The sequence below is a fragment of the Eriocheir sinensis genome, chromosome 28, assembly GCF_024679095.1.
Source record: "Eriocheir sinensis breed Jianghai 21 chromosome 28, ASM2467909v1, whole genome shotgun sequence".
Taxonomy (NCBI): Eukaryota; Metazoa; Arthropoda; class Malacostraca; order Decapoda; family Varunidae; genus Eriocheir; species Eriocheir sinensis.
The window spans coordinates 7,629,350-7,638,750 of NC_066536.1; the positions used below are offsets into that span (position 1 = coordinate 7,629,350).

The window sequence follows — 9,401 nt, forward strand, 5'->3', positions numbered from 1 at the left end:
CCTGCTGGAAAGTCTACCTCCCCCTGCTGCTGGCCCTGCTGGAGAAAGTTTATCTCCACCTGCTGATGGCCCTGCTGGAGAAAGTCTATCTCCCCTGCTGCTGGCCCTGCTGGAGAAAGTCTATCTCCCCTGCTGCTGGCCCTGCTGGAGAAAGTCTACCTACCCCTGCTGCTGGCCCTGCTGGAGAAAGTCTCCCTGCTGCTGGCCCTGCTGGAGAAAGTCTACCTCCCCTGCTGCTGGCCCTGCTGGAGAAAGTCTACCTCCCCCTGCTGCTGGCCCTGCTGGAGAAAGTCTATCTCCCCCTGCTGCTGGCCCTGCTGGAGAAAGTCTATCTCCCCTGCTGCTGGCCCTGCTGGAGAAAGTCTACCTACCCCTGCTGCTGGCCCTGCTGGAGAAAGTCTATCTCCCCTGCTGCTGGCCCTGCTGGAGAAAGTCTACCTCCCCTTGCTGCTGGCCCTGCTGGAGTAAGTCTACCTCCCCGTGCTGCTGGCCCTGTGGTAGAACTTCTAAAGCCCCTGCTGCTGGCCCTGCTGGAGAAAGTCTATCTCCCCTGCTGCTGGCCCTGCTGGAGAAAGTCTACCTTCCCTTGCTGCTGGCCCTGCTGGAGAAAGTCTACCTCCCCTTGCTGCTGGCCCTGCTGGAGAAAGTCTACCTCCCCTGCTGCTGGCCCTGCTGGAGAAAGTCTACTCCCCTGCTTCTGGCCCTGCCGGAGAGAGTCTACCTCCCCCTCCTGCTGGCCCTGCCGGAGAGAGTCTACCTCCCTGCTGGCCCTGCTGGAGAAAGTCTACTCCCCTGCTGCTGGCCCTGCTGGAGAAAGTCTATCTCCCTGCTGCTGGCCCTGCTGGAGAAAGTCTACCGACCCCTGCTGCTGGCCCTGCTGGAGATATCTAACTCCCCCTTGTGGTTGGCCTGCTGGAGAAAGTATACCTACCCCTGCTGCTGGCCCTGCTGGAGAAAGTCTACCTCCCCTGCTGCTGGCCCTGCTGGAGAGAGTCTACCTCCCCCTGCCGCTGGCCCTGCTGGAGAGAGTCTACCTCCCCCTGCTGCTGGCCCTGCTGGAGAGAGTCTACCTCCCCCCTGCTGCTGGCCCTGCTGGAGAGAGTCTACCTCCCCCCTGCTGCTGGCCCTGCTGGAGAAAGTCTACCTCACCCTGCTGCTGGCCCTGCTGGAGAAAGTCTACCTCCCCCTGCTGCTGGCCCTGCTGGAGAGAGTCTACCTCCCCCTGCTGCTGGCCCTGCTGGAGAGAGTCTGCGGGCCGCCTGCTGCTGGCCCTGCTGGAGAGAGTCTACCTCCCCCCTGCTGCTGGCCCTGCTGGAGAGAGTCTACCTCCCCCCTGCTGCTGGCCCTGCTGGAGAGAGTCTACCTCCCCCCTGCTGCTGGCCCTGCTGGAGAGAGTCTACCTCCCCCTGCTGCTGGCCCTGCTGGAGAAAGTCTACCTCCCCCTGCTGCTGGCCCTGCTGGAGAAAGTCTACCTCCCCTGCTGCTGGCCCTGCTGGAGAAAGTCTACCTCCCCCTGCTGCTGGCCCTGCCGGAGAGAGTCTACCTCCCCCTGCTGCTGGCCCTGCCGGAGAGAGTCTACCTCCCCCTGCTGCTGGCCCTGCCGGAGAGAGTCTACCTCCCCCTGCTGCTGGCCCTGCTGGAGAGAGTCTACCTCCCCCTGCTGCTGGCCCTGCTGGAGAAAGTCTACCTCCCCTTGCTGCTGGCCCTGCTGGAGAAAGTCTAACTCCCCTGCTGCTGGCCCTGCTGGAGAAAGTCTACCTCCCCTGCTGCCGGCCCTGCTGGAGAAAGTCTACCTCCCCTGCTGCTGGCCCTGCTGGAGAAAGTCTACCTCCCCTGCGGGCCCTGCTGGAGAAAGTCTACCTCCCCTTGCTGCTGGCCCTGCTGGAGAAAGTCTACCTCCCCCTGCTGCTGGCCCTGCTGGAGAAAGTCTACCTCCCCTGCTGCTGGCCCTGCTGGAGAAAGTCTACCTACCCTAGCTGCTTGCCCTGCTGGAGAAAGACTATCTCCCCTTGATGGTGGCCCTGCTGGAGAAAGACTACCTCCCTGCTGCTGGCCCTGCTGGAGAAAGTCTATCTCCCCTTGCTGCTGGCCCTGCTGGAGAAAGTCTACCTCCCCTGCTGCTGGCCCTGCTGGAGAAAGTCTACCTCCCCCTGCTGCTGGCCCTGCTGGAGAAAGTCTACCTCCTGCTGCTGGCCCTGTTGGAGAAAGTCTACCTCCCTGCTGCTGGCCCTGCTGGAGAAAGTCTACTCCCCTGCTGCTGGCCCTGCTGGAGAAAGTCTACTCCCCTGCTGCTGGCCCTGCTGGAGAAAGTCTACCTCCCTGCTGCTGGCCCTGCTGGAGAAAGTCTACCTCCCTGCTGCTGGCCCTGCTGGAGAAAGTCTACCTCCTGCTGCTGGCCCTGCTGGAGAAAGTCTACCTCCCTGCTGCTGGCCCTGCTGGAGAAAGTCTACCTTCCTTGCTGCTGGCCCTGCTGGAGAAAGTCTACCTCCCTGCTGCTGGCCCTGCTGTAGAAAGTCTACCTCCCGTGCTGCCGGCCCTGCTGGAGAAAGTCTACCTCCCTTGCTGCTGGCCCTGCTGGAGAAAGTCTACCTCCCCTGCTGCTGGCCCTGCTGGAGAAAGTCTACCTCCCCTTGCTGCTGGCCCTGCTGGAGAAAGTCTACCTCCCCTGCTGCATGCACAGCTGGAGAAAGTCTACCTCCCTGCTGCTGGCCCTGCTGGAGAAAGTCTACCTCCCCTGTTGCTGGCCCTGCTGGAGAAAGTCTATCTCCCCTGTTGGTGGCCCTGCTGGAGAAAGTCTACCTCCCCTGCTGGTGGCCCTGCTGGAAAAAGTCTACCTCCCCCTGCTGCTGGCCCTGCTGGAGAAAGTCTACCTCCCCTTGCTGGTGGCCCTGCTGGAGAAAGTCTACCTCCCCTGCTGCTGGCCCTGCTGGAGAAAGTCTACCTCCCCGTGCTGCTGGCCCTGCTGGAGAAAGTCTACCTCCCTTGCTGCTGGCCCTGCTGGAGAAAGTCTACCTCCCCTTGCTGCTGGCCCTGCTGGAGAAAGTCTACCTCCCCTGCTGCCGGCAATGCTGGAGAAAGTCTACCTCCCCCTGCTGCTGGCCCTGCTGGAGAAAGTCTACCTCCCTGCTGCTGGCAATGCTGGAGAAAGTCTACCTCCCCTGCTGCTGGCCCTGCTGGAGAAAGTCTACTCCCTTGCTGCTGGCCCTGCTGGAGAAAGTCTACCTCCCCTGCTGCTGGCCCTGCTGGAGAAAGTCTACCTCCCCTGCTGGCCCTGCTGGAGAAAGTCTACCTCCCTGCTGCTGGCCCTGCTGGAGAAAGTCTACCTCCCTGCTGCTGGCCCTGCTGGAGAAAGTCTACTCCCTGCTGCCGGCCCTGCTGGAGAAAGTCTACCTCCCCTGCTGCTGGCCCTGCTGGAGAAAGTCTACCACCCCCTGCTGCCGGCCCTGCTGGAGAAAGTCTACCTCCCTTGGTGCAGGCCCTGCGGGAGAAAGTCTACTCCCCCTGCTGCTGGCCCTGCTGGAGAAAGTCTACCTCCCTTGCTGCTGGCCCTGCTGGAGACAGTCACCTCCCGTGCTGCCGGCCCTGCTGGTGAAAGTCTATCTCCCTTGCTGCTGGCCCTGCTGGAGAAAGTCTACCTCCCCCTGCTGCTGGCCCTGCTGGAGAAAGTCTACCTCCCCCTGCTGCTGGCCCTGCTGGAGAAAGTCTACCTCCCCTGCTGCTGGCCCTGCTGGAGAAAGTCTACCTCCCCTGCTGCCGGCCCTGCTGGAGAAAGTCTACCTCCCCTGGGGCGGGCCCGGGGGGAGTAAGTCTACCTCCCCCTGCTGCCGGCCCTGCTGGAGAAAGTCTACCTCCCATGTTGCTGGCCCTGCTGGAGAAAGTCAACCTCCCCTTGCTGCAGGCCCTGCTGGAGAAAGTCTACCTCCTGCTGCCGGCCCTGCTGGAGAAAGTCTACTCCCCTGCTGCCGGCCCTGCTGGAGAAAGTCTACCTCCTTGCTGCTGCCCCTGCTGGAGAAAGTCTACCTCCCTTGCTGCTGGCCCTGCTGGAGAAAGTCTACCTCCCCTGCTGCTGGCCCTGCTGGAGAAAGTCTACCTCCCCTGCTGCTGGCCCTGCTGGAGAAAGTCTACCTCCCCTGCTGCTGGCCCTGCTGGAGAAAGTCTACCTCCCCTTGCTGCTGGCCCTGCTGGAGAAAGTCTACCTCCCCTTGCTGCTGGCCCTGCTGGAGAAAGTCTACCTTCCCTTGCTGCTGGCCCTGCTGGAGAAAGTCTACCTCCCTTGCTGCTGGCCCTGCTGGAGAAAGTCTACCTCCCTTGCTGCTGGCCCTGCTGGAGAAAGTCTACCTCCCCTGCTGCTGGCCCTGCTGGAGAAAGTCTACCTCCCCTGCTGCTGGCCCTGCTGGAGAAAGTCTACCTCCCCCTGCTGCTGGCCCTGCTGGAGAAAGTCTACAGTCTACGTGATTGTGCACCAGTTACTCCAGCCGGCCATGCAGCGGGAGCACACGCCAGACTTCACAGGAATATCACAGGCATTGTAGGTGCACAGGTCTTCCACAGCGGAGGACCCTGGAAAACTTGCTGAATTTGGTAACCTGACTTCAGTGTGGAATTTACAGGATTTTGGAATTTTAACTATTTAACTTAGGCTGTAGTAATTATTTTAACTTATAGGCTGAAGTATTAACTTTTCAACTTAGGCTTTTGGAATTATTTGGAATAGTTTATAATTGCACTAAATACGGAAGTTATTGCCCATGAATGATTCAAAATGATGCATAAAAAGCATACATTCAACAATATTTACGCTGTTTTTAATTTTACCCATGTGGTTTACAAGCAATAAACTATTAAAATACCTTTTTTTATTTTGAACTTAAAGCCAGATGTCAAAACCTTAAATTAATAAGGAAATAGTCTGAAAATTTACCACAAGTTTGCATGTGCTTGTTCAGCTTATTGAAATTCTTGTTGTGGATGGACAAATGAAATAAAGTCTAGTCAAGTGGTGTATTGCCAGCCATACTGCAGTGACATCTTTGACCTTCACAAACAGGTCATTCCAGTGTATGCAATTTGAGTCCGTTGTGTATAGTTTAAGAAGTGATTGTTCCCTGGGATAACGTGAGTGTGCAATGTGAAGTGTAGCTGAACAGTGCTGCCGCCTAGGCCCCCCAGCTCCCCCCTCAAGGAGCAGCACACCAGCCGTCACTCCAGCCTAGATCCACTTCCGGCTCATTTGCTGTGTTCACAGGTGGCCTCAAGTGATCGTGATAGGGACCACTTGACTAAGTTAAAAGTTTACAATAAAGCTGCAAAACATGAGTGTGATTTACTGAAAGTTTTCCTATAGTGATTATTGATATATCCGTAGGTAGCACTATGAAACTGAACCGATATAAATGGCTTTTTTGTTGTACAATAAACCAATCAACACTCCCTAGCGGTGTTCAGACAGACATGACAGGGATCGTAACGTGTGGGTCAGTGCAGCTAATATAAAACCATTATTTCTTTGTCTATGCCAGTCATTACCTCAAACTGAACTGCTATCCCCTCCCTCCGTTGAGTCCTTCATTGAGCTCTACCTGCCATCCGGTAGCCCTGGTGGAACTACGAAATAAAATATGCATGCGGCGTACGTCCCATATAATTTTTCTGACTATTTGTTAGTATTTAGAAATCACATTTTTCTCATATCTACGGTATAGACACTTGACTTACTATACCAGGTTTACTTAAGCTAGATTCCTGGCGCCTAGGCAGGTTGGTAAGGTTGCAGCTGACTGGCTGCACCGCTCTCTCGCAGACACTCGTGTCAGACCATAATTATCTTGCATGCTCGAGTGAGACATGTTTCTATATTATAAGCCATAGCTCACCTCATATACGAGATAGCCAGTTTTGGTTGACACCATCAGACTCCGCAGTGACTAAAATCAAGATGTATTGTAAAAAATCGACAAAAAATGAGTCGAAATGTGAAGATGTTAAAAAAATGATAATAATAATAATGAAACACACACACACACACACACACACACACACACACACACACACACACACGCACACACACACTTACTCCCACCACCACCACCACTACCACCCCCCACGCAAACAATAATAACACCAAAACAAAAAAAAACAAAAAAAAGGAAAAAGCAAGCTCCCAATACTGTACAGGTTTAGATTCCTTTTAATAGGCTCTGATACTCTTTTCGGCAGACTTGATCCTTAATAAATGCGCGTTTCCATGGGTTCCGAGAGCATTACCGATCCCCCATTTATCGTAATCCGATCATTAGTCAACCATCCCGCCCCTCCCCTCCCCTCCTCCCCCCCCCCCCCCCGTCCCCTTCCCTGCCAACCCCCTTTCCCCTTCACTTATTTCTGTCTCACTCACCCCTTTCCTGTTTTTTGTTGTTGTTGTTGTTGTTGTTCAGGCGGTGGGAAAGAGTGGAGATAGAAAGGGATAGAGGAAGAAAGGAAAGGGAAGAGAAAGAATGAAGAGGATGAGAGAGAGAGAGAGAGAGAGAGAGAGAGAGAGAGAGAGAGAGAGAGAGAGAGAGAGAGAGAGAGAGAGAGAGAGAGAGAGAGAGAGAGAGAGAGAGAGAATGGGATGATAATCAAAGAAAAAGCCAAACTAAAGGAGAAACATACACACACAAAAAAAAAAAGGTGAAAAAAAAAGTTAACTCGTATATTTTCTTCTCCCGAATAAATTTAGCGTAAAAAAATAAAAATAAAAGCCAAACGAACGGAGAAACAAACAAAAAAAAAATAAAGTAAAAAGAGTGACCAGGTATCTCTCCCTCAGGTACAAAAACAAATATAGATAGAAATGAAAATGAGAGGAAAACAAAAGAAGAAACAAGAAAATAAAAAAAATCAAGGAAAAAAAAGAGTAATTAGGAACTGTCTGGAGTGACCGAATGAAAAAAAAAAAAAAAAGGAAAGGACGGACAAACAAAAGAAGAATGAAGAAAATAGAGAAATCAAGGGAAAGAGTAGCAGGGAAATTAAGTCAAGCGTAACCGTATGGAAATAAAACCAAATAAAAGAGAACGAGATGAAAAAGAGAAACCAAAGAAGATACATGGGAAAAAATAAGAAAACCCAAGAAAAGAAAAGGGAGAGTAACCAGGTAAAACTTCCACTAAAAAAAGGGAGAGTAACCAGGCAAAACTTCCAGTAAAAAAAGGGAGAGTAACCAGGTAAAACTTCCACTAAAAAAAGGGAGAGTAACCAGGTAAAACTTCCACTAAAAAAAGGAAGAGTAACCAGGTAAAACTTCCACTAAAAAAAAATAATAAAAAAATATGAACGAAGAAAATCACAAACAGGAGAGAAGGAAAAAAACGTGAAATAAAAGAAAAAGGACAAAAAAAGAAACCAGGTCGTATACTTTCTTCCTTCCCAAGTGTGTAAGTTTAGCGTCACCAAGAAAATAAAAACAAACAAAAATAAAACAAATAAAAATAAATAAAGAACGCAAAGGAAATCATAAGAGAAGTAAAAAAAAGTAAGCAGGTGAGTTTAACAAAATATAACAAACACAAGTAAATAAAAGACACAAAAATAACAAAAAAAAGGACAATAGGACTAAAAGGAATCATATAAAAAGTAAATGAAAGAAGAGTGAGTAACCAGGGAGGGAGGGGGACGGAGGGGGGGGGGGGGGTTTGGCAGTGACGATTAATTAAGCGAGGTGAAAAAAAGGGAAAGGAAAGGAGGAGGAGGAGGAGGAGGAGGAGGAGGAGGATAAAGAACGAGAAGGATCTGCAACGGGTGAACAGATAAAAAAAAGAGGTACAGGTGACAAACAGGTACATAACAACAGGTGATAAAAAAAACAGATGAAAGACAATAAAAAAAAAACAATAGTAAAACAACAGCAAAAAGAAATCATGGGTAAAAAAAAATAGAATAAAAAAAGAATAACCAGGTGCTATTTTTTTCCCTTTCTGCCCAAGTTTAGCAAAATATAACAAATACGTAACAAACAAATTGAAAACGATATCAAAACAAAGCAAAAATAAATCATGAACAGAAATAAAAAAAAAGAGGAAACGAGTAACTTTTTTTCCGGCCACCAGATCAAACGGGATAAAAGAGGAGGAGGAGGAGGAGGAGGAGGAGGAGGAAGAGGAGGAAGAGGCGGGGAAGAACTAGGATGAAGACGAGAAGAGAAAAAAAAAGAGCAGAGTGGAAAAAAAAACAGGTATATAACTTTCCCAGCACCGAGTCTATTTAGTGTGCGGTTGAGGGGAGGGGGAAGGGGGAGGGGAGGGAGTGGAGGGAGGAGGAGGGGGAAGGGGAAGGGGAAGGGGGAGTGGGGAGGGGACGGGGGGCTTAGCAAAGACGATCCAATAGCGAGTGGCTGATTATCATAAGTGCGCGGGACGACGGGCGGGTTGTGATCCTGTTAGCGGGAGATTGGCCGATCGGCGCCGACTAATGGGCTAATTGGCACTCGTTAAAGGGAGGAGGGACGGGGAAGGAGGCGAAGGAAGGGGGCTGGAAGTGACGATTAAGCGAGGTGTGAAAAAAAAGGGAAAGGAAAGGAAAGGAGGAAACATGGAAACGAATATGAACAGGCAGCAGAAAGCTTATTGGCTCATTGAGAGGCTGCCTGCTTTCAGTAATTTACAATCAAACTGTCAGCCACAAGCGACCTACGGAAAAGATTAAAGCATTTGTGTACGTACTCGTGGATACGTTCAGTTCATTCCCGACGCAGCAAAGTGACGATCAATGCGATTCTTAAGGAGCTGATTGTTTCCTCACTAGCCACTCCTGCAGGAAGGCTGTTCCAGTGGCGGACGACGCTGTTCGAGAAATAACTTCTGTCGATATATGTACCGCATCGCTTCGCTTGAATTGTTATTCCATTGTTTCGTGTCCTCGGGTTAGTCTGTAGCGTGAATATTTTGGAGTGATCGACGTTGCTGAACTTGTTCAAGTACTTGAAGGAGGAGGAGGAGGAGGAGGAAAAAGAAAATAGAGAACGAGGGGATATTGAAAGGGGGAACAGGTAGAGGAATAAAATGAAAGTACAGTATATGTGATTAACTGGAGATGAAGGAAAATAAAGAAATTAGGGGAAAAGGGAGAGGAGGAGAAGGAGGATGAGGAGGAGGAGGAGGCAGGGGAGGAGAAAAAGGACGAGGACGAGGACGAAGAGGAGAAAGGAGGAGGAGTAAAATGAAGAAAACACATGGAACAAAATGAAAGAGGGAAGGAGTAAGTGGACGAGACGAAGACAAGGAGGAGGTGGAGGAGGAGGAGGAAACGAGAGGGAGACAGAGGAGAGGCACAGGAGGAACAGATAATGAATATGAATGAATAATTAAGAAGACAAAACAGAAAAGACATGAAAAAAAAGAATGATAAAACATGCATTCCACGAA

General features: G+C 51.0%; 1 long non-coding RNA gene across 1 annotated transcript; it reads right to left on the bottom strand.

Annotated features, from left to right (window-relative positions):
- Window positions 1–965: 965 nt before the first annotated feature.
- LOC127004450 (uncharacterized) lies at window positions 966–1,709 on the bottom strand. Its single transcript, XR_007757797.1, has 3 exons — window positions 1,508–1,709; window positions 1,181–1,216; window positions 966–1,070 (listed from the first exon to the last, which is right to left on the bottom strand). It is a non-coding gene; the product is annotated as an uncharacterized LOC127004450 (long non-coding RNA).
- Window positions 1,710–9,401: the final 7,692 nt, after the last annotated feature.